Source organism: Quercus robur, chromosome 5 (assembly GCF_932294415.1).
Source record: "Quercus robur chromosome 5, dhQueRobu3.1, whole genome shotgun sequence".
Taxonomy (NCBI): domain Eukaryota; kingdom Viridiplantae; phylum Streptophyta; class Magnoliopsida; order Fagales; family Fagaceae; genus Quercus; species Quercus robur.
This window is the reverse complement of record NC_065538.1, coordinates 33,056,997-33,074,281: the sequence shown is the minus strand read 5'-3', so window position 1 is coordinate 33,074,281 and position 17,285 is coordinate 33,056,997. Positions and strand designations below refer to the sequence as shown.

The 17,285-nt window shown below is 53.2% G+C and overlaps 49 non-coding genes across 49 annotated transcripts; all 49 read left to right on the top strand.

Annotated features, from left to right (window-relative positions):
• Positions 1–11: 11 nt before the first annotated feature.
• Positions 12–130, top strand: LOC126731095 (5S ribosomal RNA). Its single transcript, XR_007658356.1, has one exon. It is a non-coding gene; the product is annotated as a 5S ribosomal RNA (ribosomal RNA).
• A 236-nt stretch (positions 131–366) lies between these two features.
• LOC126729743 (5S ribosomal RNA) lies at positions 367–485 on the top strand. The gene has a single exon (XR_007657050.1). It is a non-coding gene; the product is annotated as a 5S ribosomal RNA (ribosomal RNA).
• A 235-nt stretch (positions 486–720) lies between these two features.
• On the top strand, positions 721–839 carry LOC126729742 (5S ribosomal RNA). The gene has a single exon (XR_007657049.1). It is a non-coding gene; the product is annotated as a 5S ribosomal RNA (ribosomal RNA).
• A 235-nt stretch (positions 840–1,074) lies between these two features.
• On the top strand, positions 1,075–1,193 carry LOC126731094 (5S ribosomal RNA). The gene has a single exon (XR_007658355.1). It is a non-coding gene; the product is annotated as a 5S ribosomal RNA (ribosomal RNA).
• Positions 1,194–1,428: 235 nt separating this feature from the next.
• LOC126729741 (5S ribosomal RNA) lies at positions 1,429–1,547 on the top strand. The gene has a single exon (XR_007657048.1). It is a non-coding gene; the product is annotated as a 5S ribosomal RNA (ribosomal RNA).
• Positions 1,548–1,782: 235 nt separating this feature from the next.
• Positions 1,783–1,901, top strand: LOC126729739 (5S ribosomal RNA). The gene has a single exon (XR_007657046.1). It is a non-coding gene; the product is annotated as a 5S ribosomal RNA (ribosomal RNA).
• Positions 1,902–2,136: 235 nt separating this feature from the next.
• On the top strand, positions 2,137–2,255 carry LOC126731093 (5S ribosomal RNA). Its single transcript, XR_007658354.1, has one exon. It is a non-coding gene; the product is annotated as a 5S ribosomal RNA (ribosomal RNA).
• A 235-nt stretch (positions 2,256–2,490) lies between these two features.
• Positions 2,491–2,609, top strand: LOC126729737 (5S ribosomal RNA). The gene has a single exon (XR_007657045.1). It is a non-coding gene; the product is annotated as a 5S ribosomal RNA (ribosomal RNA).
• Positions 2,610–2,844: 235 nt separating this feature from the next.
• Positions 2,845–2,963, top strand: LOC126729736 (5S ribosomal RNA). The gene has a single exon (XR_007657044.1). It is a non-coding gene; the product is annotated as a 5S ribosomal RNA (ribosomal RNA).
• A 235-nt stretch (positions 2,964–3,198) lies between these two features.
• Positions 3,199–3,317, top strand: LOC126729735 (5S ribosomal RNA). The gene has a single exon (XR_007657043.1). It is a non-coding gene; the product is annotated as a 5S ribosomal RNA (ribosomal RNA).
• Positions 3,318–3,552: 235 nt separating this feature from the next.
• On the top strand, positions 3,553–3,671 carry LOC126729734 (5S ribosomal RNA). Its single transcript, XR_007657042.1, has one exon. It is a non-coding gene; the product is annotated as a 5S ribosomal RNA (ribosomal RNA).
• Positions 3,672–3,907: 236 nt separating this feature from the next.
• On the top strand, positions 3,908–4,026 carry LOC126731091 (5S ribosomal RNA). The gene has a single exon (XR_007658352.1). It is a non-coding gene; the product is annotated as a 5S ribosomal RNA (ribosomal RNA).
• Positions 4,027–4,261: 235 nt separating this feature from the next.
• On the top strand, positions 4,262–4,380 carry LOC126729732 (5S ribosomal RNA). Its single transcript, XR_007657040.1, has one exon. It is a non-coding gene; the product is annotated as a 5S ribosomal RNA (ribosomal RNA).
• A 235-nt stretch (positions 4,381–4,615) lies between these two features.
• On the top strand, positions 4,616–4,734 carry LOC126729731 (5S ribosomal RNA). The gene has a single exon (XR_007657038.1). It is a non-coding gene; the product is annotated as a 5S ribosomal RNA (ribosomal RNA).
• A 235-nt stretch (positions 4,735–4,969) lies between these two features.
• On the top strand, positions 4,970–5,088 carry LOC126729730 (5S ribosomal RNA). The gene has a single exon (XR_007657037.1). It is a non-coding gene; the product is annotated as a 5S ribosomal RNA (ribosomal RNA).
• A 235-nt stretch (positions 5,089–5,323) lies between these two features.
• LOC126731090 (5S ribosomal RNA) lies at positions 5,324–5,442 on the top strand. The gene has a single exon (XR_007658351.1). It is a non-coding gene; the product is annotated as a 5S ribosomal RNA (ribosomal RNA).
• Positions 5,443–5,677: 235 nt separating this feature from the next.
• On the top strand, positions 5,678–5,796 carry LOC126729729 (5S ribosomal RNA). Its single transcript, XR_007657036.1, has one exon. It is a non-coding gene; the product is annotated as a 5S ribosomal RNA (ribosomal RNA).
• Positions 5,797–6,031: 235 nt separating this feature from the next.
• On the top strand, positions 6,032–6,150 carry LOC126729728 (5S ribosomal RNA). Its single transcript, XR_007657035.1, has one exon. It is a non-coding gene; the product is annotated as a 5S ribosomal RNA (ribosomal RNA).
• A 235-nt stretch (positions 6,151–6,385) lies between these two features.
• LOC126729726 (5S ribosomal RNA) lies at positions 6,386–6,504 on the top strand. Its single transcript, XR_007657034.1, has one exon. It is a non-coding gene; the product is annotated as a 5S ribosomal RNA (ribosomal RNA).
• A 235-nt stretch (positions 6,505–6,739) lies between these two features.
• On the top strand, positions 6,740–6,858 carry LOC126731089 (5S ribosomal RNA). The gene has a single exon (XR_007658350.1). It is a non-coding gene; the product is annotated as a 5S ribosomal RNA (ribosomal RNA).
• A 235-nt stretch (positions 6,859–7,093) lies between these two features.
• Positions 7,094–7,212, top strand: LOC126729725 (5S ribosomal RNA). Its single transcript, XR_007657033.1, has one exon. It is a non-coding gene; the product is annotated as a 5S ribosomal RNA (ribosomal RNA).
• A 235-nt stretch (positions 7,213–7,447) lies between these two features.
• On the top strand, positions 7,448–7,566 carry LOC126729724 (5S ribosomal RNA). The gene has a single exon (XR_007657032.1). It is a non-coding gene; the product is annotated as a 5S ribosomal RNA (ribosomal RNA).
• Positions 7,567–7,801: 235 nt separating this feature from the next.
• On the top strand, positions 7,802–7,920 carry LOC126729723 (5S ribosomal RNA). The gene has a single exon (XR_007657031.1). It is a non-coding gene; the product is annotated as a 5S ribosomal RNA (ribosomal RNA).
• A 235-nt stretch (positions 7,921–8,155) lies between these two features.
• Positions 8,156–8,274, top strand: LOC126731088 (5S ribosomal RNA). The gene has a single exon (XR_007658349.1). It is a non-coding gene; the product is annotated as a 5S ribosomal RNA (ribosomal RNA).
• A 235-nt stretch (positions 8,275–8,509) lies between these two features.
• LOC126729722 (5S ribosomal RNA) lies at positions 8,510–8,628 on the top strand. Its single transcript, XR_007657030.1, has one exon. It is a non-coding gene; the product is annotated as a 5S ribosomal RNA (ribosomal RNA).
• Positions 8,629–8,863: 235 nt separating this feature from the next.
• LOC126729720 (5S ribosomal RNA) lies at positions 8,864–8,982 on the top strand. Its single transcript, XR_007657028.1, has one exon. It is a non-coding gene; the product is annotated as a 5S ribosomal RNA (ribosomal RNA).
• A 235-nt stretch (positions 8,983–9,217) lies between these two features.
• On the top strand, positions 9,218–9,336 carry LOC126731087 (5S ribosomal RNA). The gene has a single exon (XR_007658348.1). It is a non-coding gene; the product is annotated as a 5S ribosomal RNA (ribosomal RNA).
• A 235-nt stretch (positions 9,337–9,571) lies between these two features.
• On the top strand, positions 9,572–9,690 carry LOC126729719 (5S ribosomal RNA). Its single transcript, XR_007657027.1, has one exon. It is a non-coding gene; the product is annotated as a 5S ribosomal RNA (ribosomal RNA).
• A 235-nt stretch (positions 9,691–9,925) lies between these two features.
• LOC126729718 (5S ribosomal RNA) lies at positions 9,926–10,044 on the top strand. The gene has a single exon (XR_007657026.1). It is a non-coding gene; the product is annotated as a 5S ribosomal RNA (ribosomal RNA).
• A 235-nt stretch (positions 10,045–10,279) lies between these two features.
• LOC126729717 (5S ribosomal RNA) lies at positions 10,280–10,398 on the top strand. Its single transcript, XR_007657025.1, has one exon. It is a non-coding gene; the product is annotated as a 5S ribosomal RNA (ribosomal RNA).
• Positions 10,399–10,633: 235 nt separating this feature from the next.
• Positions 10,634–10,752, top strand: LOC126731085 (5S ribosomal RNA). The gene has a single exon (XR_007658347.1). It is a non-coding gene; the product is annotated as a 5S ribosomal RNA (ribosomal RNA).
• Positions 10,753–10,987: 235 nt separating this feature from the next.
• On the top strand, positions 10,988–11,106 carry LOC126729716 (5S ribosomal RNA). Its single transcript, XR_007657024.1, has one exon. It is a non-coding gene; the product is annotated as a 5S ribosomal RNA (ribosomal RNA).
• Positions 11,107–11,341: 235 nt separating this feature from the next.
• Positions 11,342–11,460, top strand: LOC126729715 (5S ribosomal RNA). Its single transcript, XR_007657023.1, has one exon. It is a non-coding gene; the product is annotated as a 5S ribosomal RNA (ribosomal RNA).
• Positions 11,461–11,695: 235 nt separating this feature from the next.
• On the top strand, positions 11,696–11,814 carry LOC126731084 (5S ribosomal RNA). The gene has a single exon (XR_007658346.1). It is a non-coding gene; the product is annotated as a 5S ribosomal RNA (ribosomal RNA).
• A 235-nt stretch (positions 11,815–12,049) lies between these two features.
• LOC126731397 (5S ribosomal RNA) lies at positions 12,050–12,168 on the top strand. The gene has a single exon (XR_007658644.1). It is a non-coding gene; the product is annotated as a 5S ribosomal RNA (ribosomal RNA).
• A 235-nt stretch (positions 12,169–12,403) lies between these two features.
• Positions 12,404–12,522, top strand: LOC126729714 (5S ribosomal RNA). Its single transcript, XR_007657022.1, has one exon. It is a non-coding gene; the product is annotated as a 5S ribosomal RNA (ribosomal RNA).
• Positions 12,523–12,757: 235 nt separating this feature from the next.
• LOC126729713 (5S ribosomal RNA) lies at positions 12,758–12,876 on the top strand. The gene has a single exon (XR_007657021.1). It is a non-coding gene; the product is annotated as a 5S ribosomal RNA (ribosomal RNA).
• Positions 12,877–13,111: 235 nt separating this feature from the next.
• On the top strand, positions 13,112–13,230 carry LOC126731083 (5S ribosomal RNA). The gene has a single exon (XR_007658345.1). It is a non-coding gene; the product is annotated as a 5S ribosomal RNA (ribosomal RNA).
• A 235-nt stretch (positions 13,231–13,465) lies between these two features.
• On the top strand, positions 13,466–13,584 carry LOC126729712 (5S ribosomal RNA). Its single transcript, XR_007657020.1, has one exon. It is a non-coding gene; the product is annotated as a 5S ribosomal RNA (ribosomal RNA).
• A 235-nt stretch (positions 13,585–13,819) lies between these two features.
• LOC126729710 (5S ribosomal RNA) lies at positions 13,820–13,938 on the top strand. The gene has a single exon (XR_007657019.1). It is a non-coding gene; the product is annotated as a 5S ribosomal RNA (ribosomal RNA).
• A 235-nt stretch (positions 13,939–14,173) lies between these two features.
• Positions 14,174–14,292, top strand: LOC126729708 (5S ribosomal RNA). The gene has a single exon (XR_007657017.1). It is a non-coding gene; the product is annotated as a 5S ribosomal RNA (ribosomal RNA).
• A 235-nt stretch (positions 14,293–14,527) lies between these two features.
• Positions 14,528–14,646, top strand: LOC126731082 (5S ribosomal RNA). Its single transcript, XR_007658344.1, has one exon. It is a non-coding gene; the product is annotated as a 5S ribosomal RNA (ribosomal RNA).
• Positions 14,647–14,881: 235 nt separating this feature from the next.
• LOC126729707 (5S ribosomal RNA) lies at positions 14,882–15,000 on the top strand. The gene has a single exon (XR_007657016.1). It is a non-coding gene; the product is annotated as a 5S ribosomal RNA (ribosomal RNA).
• A 235-nt stretch (positions 15,001–15,235) lies between these two features.
• Positions 15,236–15,354, top strand: LOC126729706 (5S ribosomal RNA). Its single transcript, XR_007657015.1, has one exon. It is a non-coding gene; the product is annotated as a 5S ribosomal RNA (ribosomal RNA).
• A 235-nt stretch (positions 15,355–15,589) lies between these two features.
• On the top strand, positions 15,590–15,708 carry LOC126729705 (5S ribosomal RNA). Its single transcript, XR_007657014.1, has one exon. It is a non-coding gene; the product is annotated as a 5S ribosomal RNA (ribosomal RNA).
• A 235-nt stretch (positions 15,709–15,943) lies between these two features.
• On the top strand, positions 15,944–16,062 carry LOC126731081 (5S ribosomal RNA). Its single transcript, XR_007658343.1, has one exon. It is a non-coding gene; the product is annotated as a 5S ribosomal RNA (ribosomal RNA).
• Positions 16,063–16,297: 235 nt separating this feature from the next.
• LOC126729704 (5S ribosomal RNA) lies at positions 16,298–16,416 on the top strand. The gene has a single exon (XR_007657013.1). It is a non-coding gene; the product is annotated as a 5S ribosomal RNA (ribosomal RNA).
• A 235-nt stretch (positions 16,417–16,651) lies between these two features.
• LOC126731079 (5S ribosomal RNA) lies at positions 16,652–16,770 on the top strand. The gene has a single exon (XR_007658340.1). It is a non-coding gene; the product is annotated as a 5S ribosomal RNA (ribosomal RNA).
• A 235-nt stretch (positions 16,771–17,005) lies between these two features.
• LOC126729703 (5S ribosomal RNA) lies at positions 17,006–17,124 on the top strand. Its single transcript, XR_007657012.1, has one exon. It is a non-coding gene; the product is annotated as a 5S ribosomal RNA (ribosomal RNA).
• Positions 17,125–17,285: the final 161 nt, after the last annotated feature.

Below are 17,285 nucleotides of genomic sequence, written 5' to 3'. Positions count from 1 at the left end.
CTTATGCTGATGGGTGCGATCATACCAACACTAATGCACCGGATCCCATCAGAACTCCGCAGTTAAGCGTGTTTGGGCGAGAGTAGTACTAGGATGGGTGACCTCCGGGGAAGTCCTCGTGTTGCACCCCTCTCTTTTTCTTCGGATTTTTTTTTTTTTGTCGCCGGGCTTACCGTTTACGGCGGTCCAGCACGCTCGCTTCGTAGGCTTAGTCTGCCCCAGGCCAAAAATACGAGCCGCTGATCTCGTTTTGGGTGCTGATTTGGTGGCGGCGATCTGGAAATGCCCTCGGGCTGCAGCTCCCTGGTGTTAGAGTGCATCGCTGCATTCGGATCCTTTATAAGGATTTAACGCGCTTATGCTGATGGGTGCGATCATACCAACACTAATGCACCGGATCCCATCAGAACTCCGCAGTTAAGCGTGTTTGGGCGAGAGTAGTACTAGGATGGGTGACCTCCTGGGAAGTCCTCGTGTTGCACCCCTCTCTTTTTCTTCGGATTTTTTTTTTTTGTCGCCGGGCTTACCGTTTACGGCGGTCCAGCACGCTCGCTTCGTAGGCTTAGTCTGCCCCAGGCCAAAAATACGAGCCGCTGATCTCGTTTTGGGTGCTGATTTGGTGGCGGCGATCTGGAAATGCCCTCGGGCTGCAGCTCCCTGGTGTTAGAGTGCATCGCTGCATTCGGATCCTTTATAAGGATTTAACGCGCTTATGCTGATGGGTGCGATCATACCAACACTAATGCACCGGATCCCATCAGAACTCCGCAGTTAAGCGTGTTTGGGCGAGAGTAGTACTAGGATGGGTGACCTCCTGGGAAGTCCTCGTGTTGCACCCCTCTCTTTTTCTTCGGATTTTTTTTTTTTGTCGCCGGGCTTACCGTTTACGGCGGTCCAGCACGCTCGCTTCGTAGGCTTAGTCTGCCCCAGGCCAAAAATACGAGCCGCTGATCTCGTTTTGGGTGCTGATTTGGTGGCGGCGATCTGGAAATGCCCTCGGGCTGCAGCTCCCTGGTGTTAGAGTCCATCGCTGCATTCGGATCCTTTATAAGGATTTAACGCGCTTATGCTGATGGGTGCGATCATACCAACACTAATGCACCGGATCCCATCAGAACTCCGCAGTTAAGCGTGTTTGGGCGAGAGTAGTACTAGGATGGGTGACCTCCGGGGAAGTCCTCGTGTTGCACCCCTCTCTTTTTCTTCGGATTTTTTTTTTTTGTCGCCGGGCTTACCGTTTACGGCGGTCCAGCACGCTCGCTTCGTAGGCTTAGTCTGCCCCAGGCCAAAAATACGAGCCGCTGATCTCGTTTTGGGTGCTGATTTGGTGGCGGCGATCTGGAAATGCCCTCGGGCTGCAGCTCCCTGGTGTTAGAGTGCATCGCTGCATTCGGATCCTTTATAAGGATTTAACGCGCTTATGCTGATGGGTGCGATCATACCAACACTAATGCACCGGATCCCATCAGAACTCCGCAGTTAAGCGTGTTTGGGCGAGAGTAGTACTAGGATGGGTGACCTCCTGGGAAGTCCTCGTGTTGCACCCCTCTCTTTTTCTTCGGATTTTTTTTTTTTGTCGCCGGGCTTACCGTTTACGGCGGTCCAGCACGCTCGCTTCGTAGGCTTAGTCTGCCCCAGGCCAAAAATACGAGCCGCTGATCTCGTTTTGGGTGCTGATTTGGTGGCGGCGATCTGGAAATGCCCTCGGGCTGCAGCTCCCTGGTGTTAGAGTGCATCGCTGCATTCGGATCCTTTATAAGGATTTAACGCGCTTATGCTGATGGGTGCGATCATACCAACACTAATGCACCGGATCCCATCAGAACTCCGCAGTTAAGCGTGTTTGGGCGAGAGTAGTACTAGGATGGGTGACCTCCTGGGAAGTCCTCGTGTTGCACCCCTCTCTTTTTCTTCGGATTTTTTTTTTTTGTCGCCGGGCTTACCGTTTACGGCGGTCCAGCACGCTCGCTTCGTAGGCTTAGTCTGCCCCAGGCCAAAAATACGAGCCGCTGATCTCGTTTTGGGTGCTGATTTGGTGGCGGCGATCTGGAAATGCCCTCGGGCTGCAGCTCCCTGGTGTTAGAGTCCATCGCTGCATTCGGATCCTTTATAAGGATTTAACGCGCTTATGCTGATGGGTGCGATCATACCAACACTAATGCACCGGATCCCATCAGAACTCCGCAGTTAAGCGTGTTTGGGCGAGAGTAGTACTAGGATGGGTGACCTCCGGGGAAGTCCTCGTGTTGCACCCCTCTCTTTTTCTTCGGATTTTTTTTTTTTGTCGCCGGGCTTACCGTTTACGGCGGTCCAGCACGCTCGCTTCGTAGGCTTAGTCTGCCCCAGGCCAAAAATACGAGCCGCTGATCTCGTTTTGGGTGCTGATTTGGTGGCGGCGATCTGGAAATGCCCTCGGGCTGCAGCTCCCTGGTGTTAGAGTGCATCGCTGCATTCGGATCCTTTATAAGGATTTAACGCGCTTATGCTGATGGGTGCGATCATACCAACACTAATGCACCGGATCCCATCAGAACTCCGCAGTTAAGCGTGTTTGGGCGAGAGTAGTACTAGGATGGGTGACCTCCTGGGAAGTCCTCGTGTTGCACCCCTCTCTTTTTCTTCGGATTTTTTTTTTTTGTCGCCGGGCTTACCGTTTACGGCGGTCCAGCACGCTCGCTTCGTAGGCTTAGTCTGCCCCAGGCCAAAAATACGAGCCGCTGATCTCGTTTTGGGTGCTGATTTGGTGGCGGCGATCTGGAAATGCCCTCGGGCTGCAGCTCCCTGGTGTTAGAGTGCATCGCTGCATTCGGATCCTCTATAAGGATTTAACGCGCTTATGCTGATGGGTGCGATCATACCAACACTAATGCACCGGATCCCATCAGAACTCCGCAGTTAAGCGTGTTTGGGCGAGAGTAGTACTAGGATGGGTGACCTCCTGGGAAGTCCTCGTGTTGCACCCCTCTCTTTTTCTTCGGATTTTTTTTTTTTGTCGCCGGGCTTACCGTTTACGGCGGTCCAGCACGCTCGCTTCGTAGGCTTAGTCTGCCCCAGGCCAAAAATACGAGCCGCTGATCTCGTTTTGGGTGCTGATTTGGTGGCGGCGATCTGGAAATGCCCTCGGGCTGCAGCTCCCTGGTGTTAGAGTGCATCGCTGCATTCGGATCCTTTATAAGGATTTAACGCGCTTATGCTGATGGGTGCGATCATACCAACACTAATGCACCGGATCCCATCAGAACTCCGCAGTTAAGCGTGTTTGGGCGAGAGTAGTACTAGGATGGGTGACCTCCTGGGAAGTCCTCGTGTTGCACCCCTCTCTTTTTCTTCGGATTTTTTTTTTTTGTCGCCGGGCTTACCGTTTACGGCGGTCCAGCACGCTCGCTTCGTAGGCTTAGTCTGCCCCAGGCCAAAAATACGAGCCGCTGATCTCGTTTTGGGTGCTGATTTGGTGGCGGCGATCTGGAAATGCCCTCGGGCTGCAGCTCCCTGGTGTTAGAGTCCATCGCTGCATTCGGATCCTTTATAAGGATTTAACGCGCTTATGCTGATGGGTGCGATCATACCAACACTAATGCACCGGATCCCATCAGAACTCCGCAGTTAAGCGTGTTTGGGCGAGAGTAGTACTAGGATGGGTGACCTCCTGGGAAGTCCTCGTGTTGCACCCCTCTCTTTTTCTTCGGATTTTTTTTTTTTTGTCGCCGGGCTTACCGTTTACGGCGGTCCAGCACGCTCGCTTCGTAGGCTTAGTCTGCCCCAGGCCAAAAATACGAGCCGCTGATCTCGTTTTGGGAGCTGATTTGGTGGCGGCGATCTGGAAATGCCCTCGGGCTGCAGCTCCCTGGTGTTAGAGTCCATCGCTGCATTCGGATCTTTTATAAGGATTTAACGCGCTTATGCTGATGGGTGCGATCATACCAACACTAATGCACCGGATCCCATCAGAACTCCGCAGTTAAGCGTGTTTGGGCGAGAGTAGTACTAGGATGGGTGACCTCCGGGGAAGTCCTCGTGTTGCACCCCTCTCTTTTTCTTCGGATTTTTTTTTTTTGTCGCCGGGCTTACCGTTTACGGCGGTCCAGCACGCTCGCTTCGTAGGCTTAGTCTGCCCCAGGCCAAAAATACGAGCCGCTGATCTCGTTTTGGGTGCTGATTTGGTGGCGGCGATCTGGAAATGCCCTCGGGCTGCAGCTCCCTGGTGTTAGAGTGCATCGCTGCATTCGGATCCTTTATAAGGATTTAACGCGCTTATGCTGATGGGTGCGATCATACCAACACTAATGCACCGGATCCCATCAGAACTCCGCAGTTAAGCGTGTTTGGGCGAGAGTAGTACTAGGATGGGTGACCTCCTGGGAAGTCCTCGTGTTGCACCCCTCTCTTTTTCTTCGGATTTTTTTTTTTTGTCGCCGGGCTTACCGTTTACGGCGGTCCAGCACGCTCGCTTCGTAGGCTTAGTCTGCCCCAGGCCAAAAATACGAGCCGCTGATCTCGTTTTGGGTGCTGATTTGGTGGCGGCGATCTGGAAATGCCCTCGGGCTGCAGCTCCCTGGTGTTAGAGTGCATCGCTGCATTCGGATCCTTTATAAGGATTTAACGCGCTTATGCTGATGGGTGCGATCATACCAACACTAATGCACCGGATCCCATCAGAACTCCGCAGTTAAGCGTGTTTGGGCGAGAGTAGTACTAGGATGGGTGACCTCCTGGGAAGTCCTCGTGTTGCACCCCTCTCTTTTTCTTCGGATTTTTTTTTTTTGTCGCCGGGCTTACCGTTTACGGCGGTCCAGCACGCTCGCTTCGTAGGCTTAGTCTGCCCCAGGCCAAAAATACGAGCCGCTGATCTCGTTTTGGGTGCTGATTTGGTGGCGGCGATCTGGAAATGCCCTCGGGCTGCAGCTCCCTGGTGTTAGAGTGCATCGCTGCATTCGGATCCTTTACAAGGATTTAACGCGCTTATGCTGATGGGTGCGATCATACCAACACTAATGCACCGGATCCCATCAGAACTCCGCAGTTAAGCGTGTTTGGGCGAGAGTAGTACTAGGATGGGTGACCTCCTGGGAAGTCCTCGTGTTGCACCCCTCTCTTTTTCTTCGGATTTTTTTTTTTTGTCGCCGGGCTTACCGTTTACGGCGGTCCAGCACGCTCGCTTCGTAGGCTTAGTCTGCCCCAGGCCAAAAATACGAGCCGCTGATCTCGTTTTGGGTGCTGATTTGGTGGCGGCGATCTGGAAATGCCCTCGGGCTGCAGCTCCCTGGTGTTAGAGTCCATCGCTGCATTCGGATCCTTTATAAGGATTTAACGCGCTTATGCTGATGGGTGCGATCATACCAACACTAATGCACCGGATCCCATCAGAACTCCGCAGTTAAGCGTGTTTGGGCGAGAGTAGTACTAGGATGGGTGACCTCCGGGGAAGTCCTCGTGTTGCACCCCTCTCTTTTTCTTCGGATTTTTTTTTTTTGTCGCCGGGCTTACCGTTTACGGCGGTCCAGCACGCTCGCTTCGTAGGCTTAGTCTGCCCCAGGCCAAAAATACGAGCCGCTGATCTCGTTTTGGGTGCTGATTTGGTGGCGGCGATCTGGAAATGCCCTCGGGCTGCAGCTCCCTGGTGTTAGAGTGCATCGCTGCATTCGGATCCTTTATAAGGATTTAACGCGCTTATGCTGATGGGTGCGATCATACCAACACTAATGCACCGGATCCCATCAGAACTCCGCAGTTAAGCGTGTTTGGGCGAGAGTAGTACTAGGATGGGTGACCTCCTGGGAAGTCCTCGTGTTGCACCCCTCTCTTTTTCTTCGGATTTTTTTTTTTTGTCGCCGGGCTTACCGTTTACGGCGGTCCAGCACGCTCGCTTCGTAGGCTTAGTCTGCCCCAGGCCAAAAATACGAGCCGCTGATCTCGTTTTGGGTGCTGATTTGGTGGCGGCGATCTGGAAATGCCCTCGGGCTGCAGCTCCCTGGTGTTAGAGTGCATCGCTGCATTCGGATCCTTTATAAGGATTTAACGCGCTTATGCTGATGGGTGCGATCATACCAACACTAATGCACCGGATCCCATCAGAACTCCGCAGTTAAGCGTGTTTGGGCGAGAGTAGTACTAGGATGGGTGACCTCCTGGGAAGTCCTCGTGTTGCACCCCTCTCTTTTTCTTCGGATTTTTTTTTTTTGTCGCCGGGCTTACCGTTTACGGCGGTCCAGCACGCTCGCTTCGTAGGCTTAGTCTGCCCCAGGCCAAAAATACGAGCCGCTGATCTCGTTTTGGGTGCTGATTTGGTGGCGGCGATCTGGAAATGCCCTCGGGCTGCAGCTCCCTGGTGTTAGAGTGCATCGCTGCAGTCGGATCCTTTATCAGGATTTAACGCGCTTATGCTGATGGGTGCGATCATACCAACACTAATGCACCGGATCCCATCAGAACTCCGCAGTTAAGCGTGTTTGGGCGAGAGTAGTACTAGGATGGGTGACCTCCTGGGAAGTCCTCGTGTTGCACCCCTCTCTTTTTCTTCGGATTTTTTTTTTTTGTCGCCGGGCTTACCGTTTACGGCGGTCCAGCACGCTCGCTTCGTAGGCTTAGTCTGCCCCAGGCCAAAAATACGAGCCGCTGATCTCGTTTTGGGTGCTGATTTGGTGGCGGCGATCTGGAAATGCCCTCGGGCTGCAGCTCCCTGGTGTTAGAGTCCATCGCTGCATTCGGATCCTTTATAAGGATTTAACGCGCTTATGCTGATGGGTGCGATCATACCAACACTAATGCACCGGATCCCATCAGAACTCCGCAGTTAAGCGTGTTTGGGCGAGAGTAGTACTAGGATGGGTGACCTCCGGGGAAGTCCTCGTGTTGCACCCCTCTCTTTTTCTTCGGATTTTTTTTTTTTGTCGCCGGGCTTACCGTTTACGGCTGTCCAGCACGCTCGCTTCGTAGGCTTAGTCTGCCCCAGGCCAAAAATACGAGCCGCTGATCTCGTTTTGGGTGCTGATTTGGTGGCGGCGATCTGGAAATGCCCTCGGGCTGCAGCTCCCTGGTGTTAGAGTGCATCGCTGCATTCGGATCCTTTATAAGGATTTAACGCGCTTATGCTGATGGGTGCGATCATACCAACACTAATGCACCGGATCCCATCAGAACTCCGCAGTTAAGCGTGTTTGGGCGAGAGTAGTACTAGGATGGGTGACCTCCTGGGAAGTCCTCGTGTTGCACCCCTCTCTTTTTCTTCGGATTTTTTTTTTTTGTCGCCGGGCTTACCGTTTACGGCGGTCCAGCACGCTCGCTTCGTAGGCTTAGTCTGCCCCAGGCCAAAAATACGAGCCGCTGATCTCGTTTTGGGTGCTGATTTGGTGGCGGCGATCTGGAAATGCCCTCGGGCTGCAGCTCCCTGGTGTTAGAGTGCATCGCTGCATTCGGATCCTTTATAAGGATTTAACGCGCTTATGCTGATGGGTGCGATCATACCAACACTAATGCACCGGATCCCATCAGAACTCCGCAGTTAAGCGTGTTTGGGCGAGAGTAGTACTAGGATGGGTGACCTCCTGGGAAGTCCTCGTGTTGCACCCCTCTCTTTTTCTTCGGATTTTTTTTTTTTGTCGCCGGGCTTACCGTTTACGGCGGTCCAGCACGCTCGCTTCGTAGGCTTAGTCTGCCCCAGGCCAAAAATACGAGCCGCTGATCTCGTTTTGGGTGCTGATTTGGTGGCGGCGATCTGGAAATGCCCTCGGGCTGCAGCTCCCTGGTGTTAGAGTGCATCGCTGCATTCGGATCCTTTATAAGGATTTAACGCGCTTATGCTGATGGGTGCGATCATACCAACACTAATGCACCGGATCCCATCAGAACTCCGCAGTTAAGCGTGTTTGGGCGAGAGTAGTACTAGGATGGGTGACCTCCTGGGAAGTCCTCGTGTTGCACCCCTCTCTTTTTCTTCGGATTTTTTTTTTTTGTCGCCGGGCTTACCGTTTACGGCGGTCCAGCACGCTCGCTTCGTAGGCTTAGTCTGCCCCAGGCCAAAAATACGAGCCGCTGATCTCGTTTTGGGTGCTGATTTGGTGGCGGCGATCTGGAAATGCCCTCGGGCTGCAGCTCCCTGGTGTTAGAGTCCATCGCTGCATTCGGATCCTTTATAAGGATTTAACGCGCTTATGCTGATGGGTGCGATCATACCAACACTAATGCACCGGATCCCATCAGAACTCCGCAGTTAAGCGTGTTTGGGCGAGAGTAGTACTAGGATGGGTGACCTCCGGGGAAGTCCTCGTGTTGCACCCCTCTCTTTTTCTTCGGATTTTTTTTTTTTGTCGCCGGGCTTACCGTTTACGGCGGTCCAGCACGCTCGCTTCGTAGGCTTAGTCTGCCCCAGGCCAAAAATACGAGCCGCTGATCTCGTTTTGGGTGCTGATTTGGTGGCGGCGATCTGGAAATGCCCTCGGGCTGCAGCTCCCTGGTGTTAGAGTGCATCGCTGCATTCGGATCCTTTATAAGGATTTAACGCGCTTATGCTGATGGGTGCGATCATACCAACACTAATGCACCGGATCCCATCAGAACTCCGCAGTTAAGCGTGTTTGGGCGAGAGTAGTACTAGGATGGGTGACCTCCTGGGAAGTCCTCGTGTTGCACCCCTCTCTTTTTCTTCGGATTTTTTTTTTTTGTCGCCGGGCTTACCGTTTACGGCGGTCCAGCACGCTCGCTTCGTAGGCTTAGTCTGCCCCAGGCCAAAAATACGAGCCGCTGATCTCGTTTTGGGTGCTGATTTGGTGGCGGCGATCTGGAAATGCCCTCGGGCTGCAGCTCCCTGGTGTTAGAGTGCATCGCTGCATTCGGATCCTTTATAAGGATTTAACGCGCTTATGCTGATGGGTGCGATCATACCAACACTAATGCACCGGATCCCATCAGAACTCCGCAGTTAAGCGTGTTTGGGCGAGAGTAGTACTAGGATGGGTGACCTCCTGGGAAGTCCTCGTGTTGCACCCCTCTCTTTTTCTTCGGATTTTTTTTTTTTGTCGCCGGGCTTACCGTTTACGGCGGTCCAGCACGCTCGCTTCGTAGGCTTAGTCTGCCCCAGGCCAAAAATACGAGCCGCTGATCTCGTTTTGGGTGCTGATTTGGTGGCGGCGATCTGGAAATGCCCTCGGGCTGCAGCTCCCTGGTGTTAGAGTCCATCGCTGCATTCGGATCCTTTATAAGGATTTAACGCGCTTATGCTGATGGGTGCGATCATACCAACACTAATGCACCGGATCCCATCAGAACTCCGCAGTTAAGCGTGTTTGGGCGAGAGTAGTACTAGGATGGGTGACCTCCGGGGAAGTCCTCGTGTTGCACCCCTCTCTTTTTCTTCGGATTTTTTTTTTTTGTCGCCGGGCTTACCGTTTACGGCGGTCCAGCACGCTCGCTTCGTAGGCTTAGTCTGCCCCAGGCCAAAAATACGAGCCGCTGATCTCGTTTTGGGTGCTGATTTGGTGGCGGCGATCTGGAAATGCCCTCGGGCTGCAGCTCCCTGGTGTTAGAGTGCATCGCTGCATTCGGATCCTTTATAAGGATTTAACGCGCTTATGCTGATGGGTGCGATCATACCAACACTAATGCACCGGATCCCATCAGAACTCCGCAGTTAAGCGTGTTTGGGCGAGAGTAGTACTAGGATGGGTGACCTCCTGGGAAGTCCTCGTGTTGCACCCCTCTCTTTTTCTTCGGATTTTTTTTTTTTGTCGCCGGGCTTACCGTTTACGGCGGTCCAGCACGCTCGCTTCGTAGGCTTAGTCTGCCCCAGGCCAAAAATACGAGCCGCTGATCTCGTTTTGGGTGCTGATTTGGTGGCGGCGATCTGGAAATGCCCTCGGGCTGCAGCTCCCTGGTGTTAGAGTGCATCGCTGCATTCGGATCCTTTATAAGGATTTAACGCGCTTATGCTGATGGGTGCGATCATACCAACACTAATGCACCGGATCCCATCAGAACTCCGCAGTTAAGCGTGTTTGGGCGAGAGTAGTACTAGGATGGGTGACCTCCTGGGAAGTCCTCGTGTTGCACCCCTCTCTTTTTCTTCGGATTTTTTTTTTTTGTCGCCGGGCTTACCGTTTACGGCGGTCCAGCACGCTCGCTTCGTAGGCTTAGTCTGCCCCAGGCCAAAAATACGAGCCGCTGATCTCGTTTTGGGTGCTGATTTGGTGGCGGCGATCTGGAAATGCCCTCGGGCTGCAGCTCCCTGGTGTTAGAGTGCATCGCTGCATTCGGATCCTTTATAAGGATTTAACGCGCTTATGCTGATGGGTGCGATCATACCAACACTAATGCACCGGATCCCATCAGAACTCCGCAGTTAAGCGTGTTTGGGCGAGAGTAGTACTAGGATGGGTGACCTCCTGGGAAGTCCTCGTGTTGCACCCCTCTCTTTTTCTTCGGATTTTTTTTTTTTGTCGCCGGGCTTACCGTTTACGGCGGTCCAGCACGCTCGCTTCGTAGGCTTAGTCTGCCCCAGGCCAAAAATACGAGCCGCTGATCTCGTTTTGGGTGCTGATTTGGTGGCGGCGATCTGGAAATGCCCTCGGGCTGCAGCTCCCTGGTGTTAGAGTCCATCGCTGCATTCGGATCCTTTATAAGGATTTAACGCGCTTATGCTGATGGGTGCGATCATACCAACACTAATGCACCGGATCCCATCAGAACTCCGCAGTTAAGCGTGTTTGGGCGAGAGTAGTACTAGGATGGGTGACCTCCGGGGAAGTCCTCGTGTTGCACCCCTCTCTTTTTCTTCGGATTTTTTTTTTTTGTCGCCGGGCTTACCGTTTACGGCGGTCCAGCACGCTCGCTTCGTAGGCTTAGTCTGCCCCAGGCCAAAAATACGAGCCGCTGATCTCGTTTTGGGTGCTGATTTGGTGGCGGCGATCTGGAAATGCCCTCGGGCTGCAGCTCCCTGGTGTTAGAGTGCATCGCTGCATTCGGATCCTTTATAAGGATTTAACGCGCTTATGCTGATGGGTGCGATCATACCAACACTAATGCACCGGATCCCATCAGAACTCCGCAGTTAAGCGTGTTTGGGCGAGAGTAGTACTAGGATGGGTGACCTCCTGGGAAGTCCTCGTGTTGCACCCCTCTCTTTTTCTTCGGATTTTTTTTTTTTGTCGCCGGGCTTACCGTTTACGGCGGTCCAGCACGCTCGCTTCGTAGGCTTAGTCTGCCCCAGGCCAAAAATACGAGCCGCTGATCTCGTTTTGGGTGCTGATTTGGTGGCGGCGATCTGGAAATGCCCTCGGGCTGCAGCTCCCTGGTGTTAGAGTGCATCGCTGCATTCGGATCCTTTATAAGGATTTAACGCGCTTATGCTGATGGGTGCGATCATACCAACACTAATGCACCGGATCCCATCAGAACTCCGCAGTTAAGCGTGTTTGGGCGAGAGTAGTACTAGGATGGGTGACCTCCTGGGAAGTCCTCGTGTTGCACCCCTCTCTTTTTCTTCGGATTTTTTTTTTTTGTCGCCGGGCTTACCGTTTACGGCGGTCCAGCACGCTCGCTTCGTAGGCTTAGTCTGCCCCAGGCCAAAAATACGAGCCGCTGATCTCGTTTTGGGTGCTGATTTGGTGGCGGCGATCTGGAAATGCCCTCGGGCTGCAGCTCCCTGGTGTTAGAGTCCATCGCTGCATTCGGATCCTTTATAAGGATTTAACGCGCTTATGCTGATGGGTGCGATCATACCAACACTAATGCACCGGATCCCATCAGAACTCCGCAGTTAAGCGTGTTTGGGCGAGAGTAGTACTAGGATGGGTGACCTCCGGGGAAGTCCTCGTGTTGCACCCCTCTCTTTTTCTTCGGATTTTTTTTTTTTGTCGCCGGGCTTACCGTTTACGGCGGTCCAGCACGCTCGCTTCGTAGGCTTAGTCTGCCCCAGGCCAAAAATACGAGCCGCTGATCTCGTTTTGGGTGCTGATTTGGTGGCGGCGATCTGGAAATGCCCTCGGGCTGCAGCTCCCTGGTGTTAGAGTGCATCGCTGCATTCGGATCCTTTATAAGGATTTAACGCGCTTATGCTGATGGGTGCGATCATACCAACACTAATGCACCGGATCCCATCAGATCTCCGCAGTTAAGCGTGTTTGGGCGAGAGTAGTACTAGGATGGGTGACCTCCGGGGAAGTCCTCGTGTTGCACCCCTCTCTTTTTCTTCGGATTTTTTTTTTTTGTCGCCGGGCTTACCGTTTACGGCGGTCCAGCACGCTCGCTTCGTAGGCTTAGTCTGCCCCAGGCCAAAAATACGAGCCGCTGATCTCGTTTTGGGTGCTGATTTGGTGGCGGCGATCTGGAAATGCCCTCGGGCTGCAGCTCCCTGGTGTTAGAGTGCATCGCTGCATTCGGATCCTTTATAAGGATTTAACGCGCTTATGCTGATGGGTGCGATCATACCAACACTAATGCACCGGATCCCATCAGAACTCCGCAGTTAAGCGTGTTTGGGCGAGAGTAGTACTAGGATGGGTGACCTCCTGGGAAGTCCTCGTGTTGCACCCCTCTCTTTTTCTTCGGATTTTTTTTTTTTGTCGCCGGGCTTACCGTTTACGGCGGTCCAGCACGCTCGCTTCGTAGGCTTAGTCTGCCCCAGGCCAAAAATACGAGCCGCTGATCTCGTTTTGGGTGCTGATTTGGTGGCGGCGATCTGGAAATGCCCTCGGGCTGCAGCTCCCTGGTGTTAGAGTGCATCGCTGCATTCGGATCCTTTATAAGGATTTAACGCGCTTATGCTGATGGGTGCGATCATACCAACACTAATGCACCGGATCCCATCAGAACTCCGCAGTTAAGCGTGTTTGGGCGAGAGTAGTACTAGGATGGGTGACCTCCTGGGAAGTCCTCGTGTTGCACCCCTCTCTTTTTCTTCGGATTTTTTTTTTTTGTCGCCGGGCTTACCGTTTACGGCGGTCCAGCACGCTCGCTTCGTAGGCTTAGTCTGCCCCAGGCCAAAAATACGAGCCGCTGATCTCGTTTTGGGTGCTGATTTGGTGGCGGCGATCTGGAAATGCCCTCGGGCTGCAGCTCCCTGGTGTTAGAGTCCATCGCTGCATTCGGATCCTTTATAAGGATTTAACGCGCTTATGCTGATGGGTGCGATCATACCAACACTAATGCACCGGATCCCATCAGAACTCCGCAGTTAAGCGTGTTTGGGCGAGAGTAGTACTAGGATGGGTGACCTCCGGGGAAGTCCTCGTGTTGCACCCCTCTCTTTTTCTTCGGATTTTTTTTTTTTGTCGCCGGGCTTACCGTTTACGGCGGTCCAGCACGCTCGCTTCGTAGGCTTAGTCTGCCCCAGGCCAAAAATACGAGCCGCTGATCTCGTTTTGGGTGCTGATTTGGTGGCGGCGATCTGGAAATGCCCTCGGGCTGCAGCTCCCTGGTGTTAGAGTGCATCGCTGCATTCGGATCCTTTATAAGGATTTAACGCGCTTATGCTGATGGGTGCGATCATACCAACACTAATGCACCGGATCCCATCAGAACTCCGCAGTTAAGCGTGTTTGGGCGAGAGTAGTACTAGGATGGGTGACCTCCTGGGAAGTCCTCGTGTTGCACCCCTCTCTTTTTCTTCGGATTTTTTTTTTTTGTCGCCGGGCTTACCGTTTACGGCGGTCCAGCACGCTCGCTTCGTAGGCTTAGTCTGCCCCAGGCCAAAAATACGAGCCGCTGATCTCGTTTTGGGTGCTGATTTGGTGGCGGCGATCTGGAAATGCCCTCGGGCTGCAGCTCCCTGGTGTTAGAGTGCATCGCTGCATTCGGATCCTTTATAAGGATTTAACGCGCTTATGCTGATGGGTGCGATCATACCAACACTAATGCACCGGATCCCATCAGAACTCCGCAGTTAAGCGTGTTTGGGCGAGAGTAGTACTAGGATGGGTGACCTCCTGGGAAGTCCTCGTGTTGCACCCCTCTCTTTTTCTTCGGATTTTTTTTTTTTGTCGCCGGGCTTACCGTTTACGGCGGTCCAGCACGCTCGCTTCGTAGGCTTAGTCTGCCCCAGGCCAAAAATACGAGCCGCTGATCTCGTTTTGGGTGCTGATTTGGTGGCGGCGATCTGGAAATGCCCTCGGGCTGCAGCTCCCTGGTGTTAGAGTGCATCGCTGCATTCGGATCCTTTATAAGGATTTAACGCGCTTATGCTGATGGGTGCGATCATACCAACACTAATGCACCGGATCCCATCAGAACTCCGCAGTTAAGCGTGTTTGGGCGAGAGTAGTACTAGGATGGGTGACCTCCTGGGAAGTCCTCGTGTTGCACCCCTCTCTTTTTCTTCGGATTTTTTTTTTTTGTCGCCGGGCTTACCGTTTACGGCGGTCCAGCACGCTCGCTTCGTAGGCTTAGTCTGCCCCAGGCCAAAAATACGAGCCGCTGATCTCGTTTTGGGTGCTGATTTGGTGGCGGCGATCTGGAAATGCCCTCGGGCTGCAGCTCCCTGGTGTTAGAGTCCATCGCTGCATTCGGATCCTTTATAAGGATTTAACGCGCTTATGCTGATGGGTGCGATCATACCAACACTAATGCACCGGATCCCATCAGAACTCCGCAGTTAAGCGTGTTTGGGCGAGAGTAGTACTAGGATGGGTGACCTCCGGGGAAGTCCTCGTGTTGCACCCCTCTCTTTTTCTTCGGATTTTTTTTTTTTGTCGCCGGGCTTACCGTTTACGGCGGTCCAGCACGCTCGCTTCGTAGGCTTAGTCTGCCCCAGGCCAAAAATACGAGCCGCTGATCTCGTTTTGGGTGCTGATTTGGTGGCGGCGATCTGGAAATGCCCTCGGGCTGCAGCTCCCTGGTGTTAGAGTGCATCGCTGCATTCGGATCCTTTATAAGGATTTAACGCGCTTATGCTGATGGGTGCGATCATACCAACACTAATGCACCGGATCCCATCAGAACTCCGCAGTTAAGCGTGTTTGGGCGAGAGTAGTACTAGGATGGGTGACCTCCTGGGAAGTCCTCGTGTTGCACCCCTCTCTTTTTCTTCGGATTTTTTTTTTTTGTCGCCGGGCTTACCGTTTACGGCGGTCCAGCACGCTCGCTTCGTAGGCTTAGTCTGCCCCAGGCCAAAAATACGAGCCGCTGATCTCGTTTTGGGTGCTGATTTGGTGGCGGCGATCTGGAAATGCCCTCGGGCTGCAGCTCCCTGGTGTTAGAGTGCATCGCTGCATTCGGATCCTTTATAAGGATTTAACGCGCTTATGCTGATGGGTGCGATCATACCAACACTAATGCACCGGATCCCATCAGAACTCCGCAGTTAAGCGTGTTTGGGCGAGAGTAGTACTAGGATGGGTGACCTCCTGGGAAGTCCTCGTGTTGCACCCCTCTCTTTTTCTTCGGATTTTTTTTTTTTGTCGCCGGGCTTACCGTTTACGGCGGTCCAGCACGCTCGCTTCGTAGGCTTAGTCTGCCCCAGGCCAAAAATACGAGCCGCTGATCTCGTTTTGGGTGCTGATTTGGTGGCGGCGATCTGGAAATGCCCTCGGGCTGCAGCTCCCTGGTGTTAGAGTGCATCGCTGCATTCGGATCCTTTATAAGGATTTAACGCGCTTATGCTGATGGGTGCGATCATACCAACACTAATGCACCGGATCCCATCAGAACTCCGCAGTTAAGCGTGTTTGGGCGAGAGTAGTACTAGGATGGGTGACCTCCTGGGAAGTCCTCGTGTTGCACCCCTCTCTTTTTCTTCGGATTTTTTTTTTTTGTCGCCGGGCTTACCGTTTACGGCGGTCCAGCACGCTCGCTTCGTAGGCTTAGTCTGCCCCAGGCCAAAAATACGAGCCGCTGATCTCGTTTTGGGTGCTGATTTGGTGGCGGCGATCTGGAAATGCCCTCGGGCTGCAGCTCCCTGGTGTTAGAGTCCATCGCTGCATTCGGATCCTTTATAAGGATTTAACGCGCTTATGCTGATGGGTGCGATCATACCAACACTAATGCACCGGATCCCATCAGAACTCCGCAGTTAAGCGTGTTTGGGCGAGAGTAGTACTAGGATGGGTGACCTCCGGGGAAGTCCTCGTGTTGCACCCCTCTCTTTTTCTTCGGATTTTTTTTTTTTGTCGCCGGGCTTACCGTTTACGGCGGTCCAGCACGCTCGCTTCGTAGGCTTAGTCTGCCCCAGGCCAAAAATACGAGCCGCTGATCTCGTTTTGGGTGCTGATTTGGTGGCGGCGATCTGGAAATGCCCTCGGGCTGCAGCTCCCTGGTGTTAGAGTGCATCGCTGCATTCGGATCCTTTATAAGGATTTAACGCGCTTATGCTGATGGGTGCGATCATACCAACACTAATGCACCGGATCCCATCAGAACTCCGCAGTTAAGCGTGTTTGGGCGAGAGTAGTACTAGGATGGGTGACCTCCTGGGAAGTCCTCGTGTTGCACCCCTCTCTTTTTCTTCGGATTTTTTTTTTTTGTCGCCGGGCTTACCGTTTACGGCGGTCCAGCACGCTCGCTTCGTAGGCTTAGTCTGCCCCAGGCCAAAAATACGAGCCGCTGATCTCGTTTTGGGTGCTGATTTGGTGGCGGCGATCTGGAAATGCCCTCGGGCTGCAGCTCCCTGGTGTTAGAGTGCATCGCTGCATTCGGATCCTTTATAAGGATTTAACGCGCTTATGCTGATGGGTGCGATCATACCAACACTAATGCACCGGATCCCATCAGAACTCCGCAGTTAAGCGTGTTTGGGCGAGAGTAGTACTAGGATGGGTGACCTCCGGGGAAGTCCTCGTGTTGCACCCCTCTCTTTTTCTTCGGATTTTTTTTTTTTGTCGCCGGGCTTACCGTTTACGGCGGTCCAGCACGCTCGCTTCGTAGGCTTAGTCTGCCCCAGGCCAAAAATACGAGCCGCTGATCTCGTTTTGGGTGCTGATTTGGTGGCGGCGATCTGGAAATGCCCTCGGGCTGCAGCTCCCTGGTGTTAGAGTGCATCGCTGCATTCGGATCCTTTATAAGGATTTAACGCGCTTATGCTGATGGGTGCGATCATACCAACACTAATGCACCGGATCCCATCAGAACTCCGCAGTTAAGCGTGTTTGGGCGAGAGTAGTACTAGGATGGGTGACCTCCTGGGAAGTCCTCGTGTTGCACCCCTCTCTTTTTCTTCGGATTTTTTTTTTTTGTCGCCGGGCTTACCGTTTACGGCGGTCCAGCACGCTCGCTTCGTAGGCTTAGTCTGCCCCAGGCAAAAAATACGAGCCGCTGATCTCGTTTTGGGTGCTGATTTGGTGGCGGCGATCTGGAAATGCCCTCGG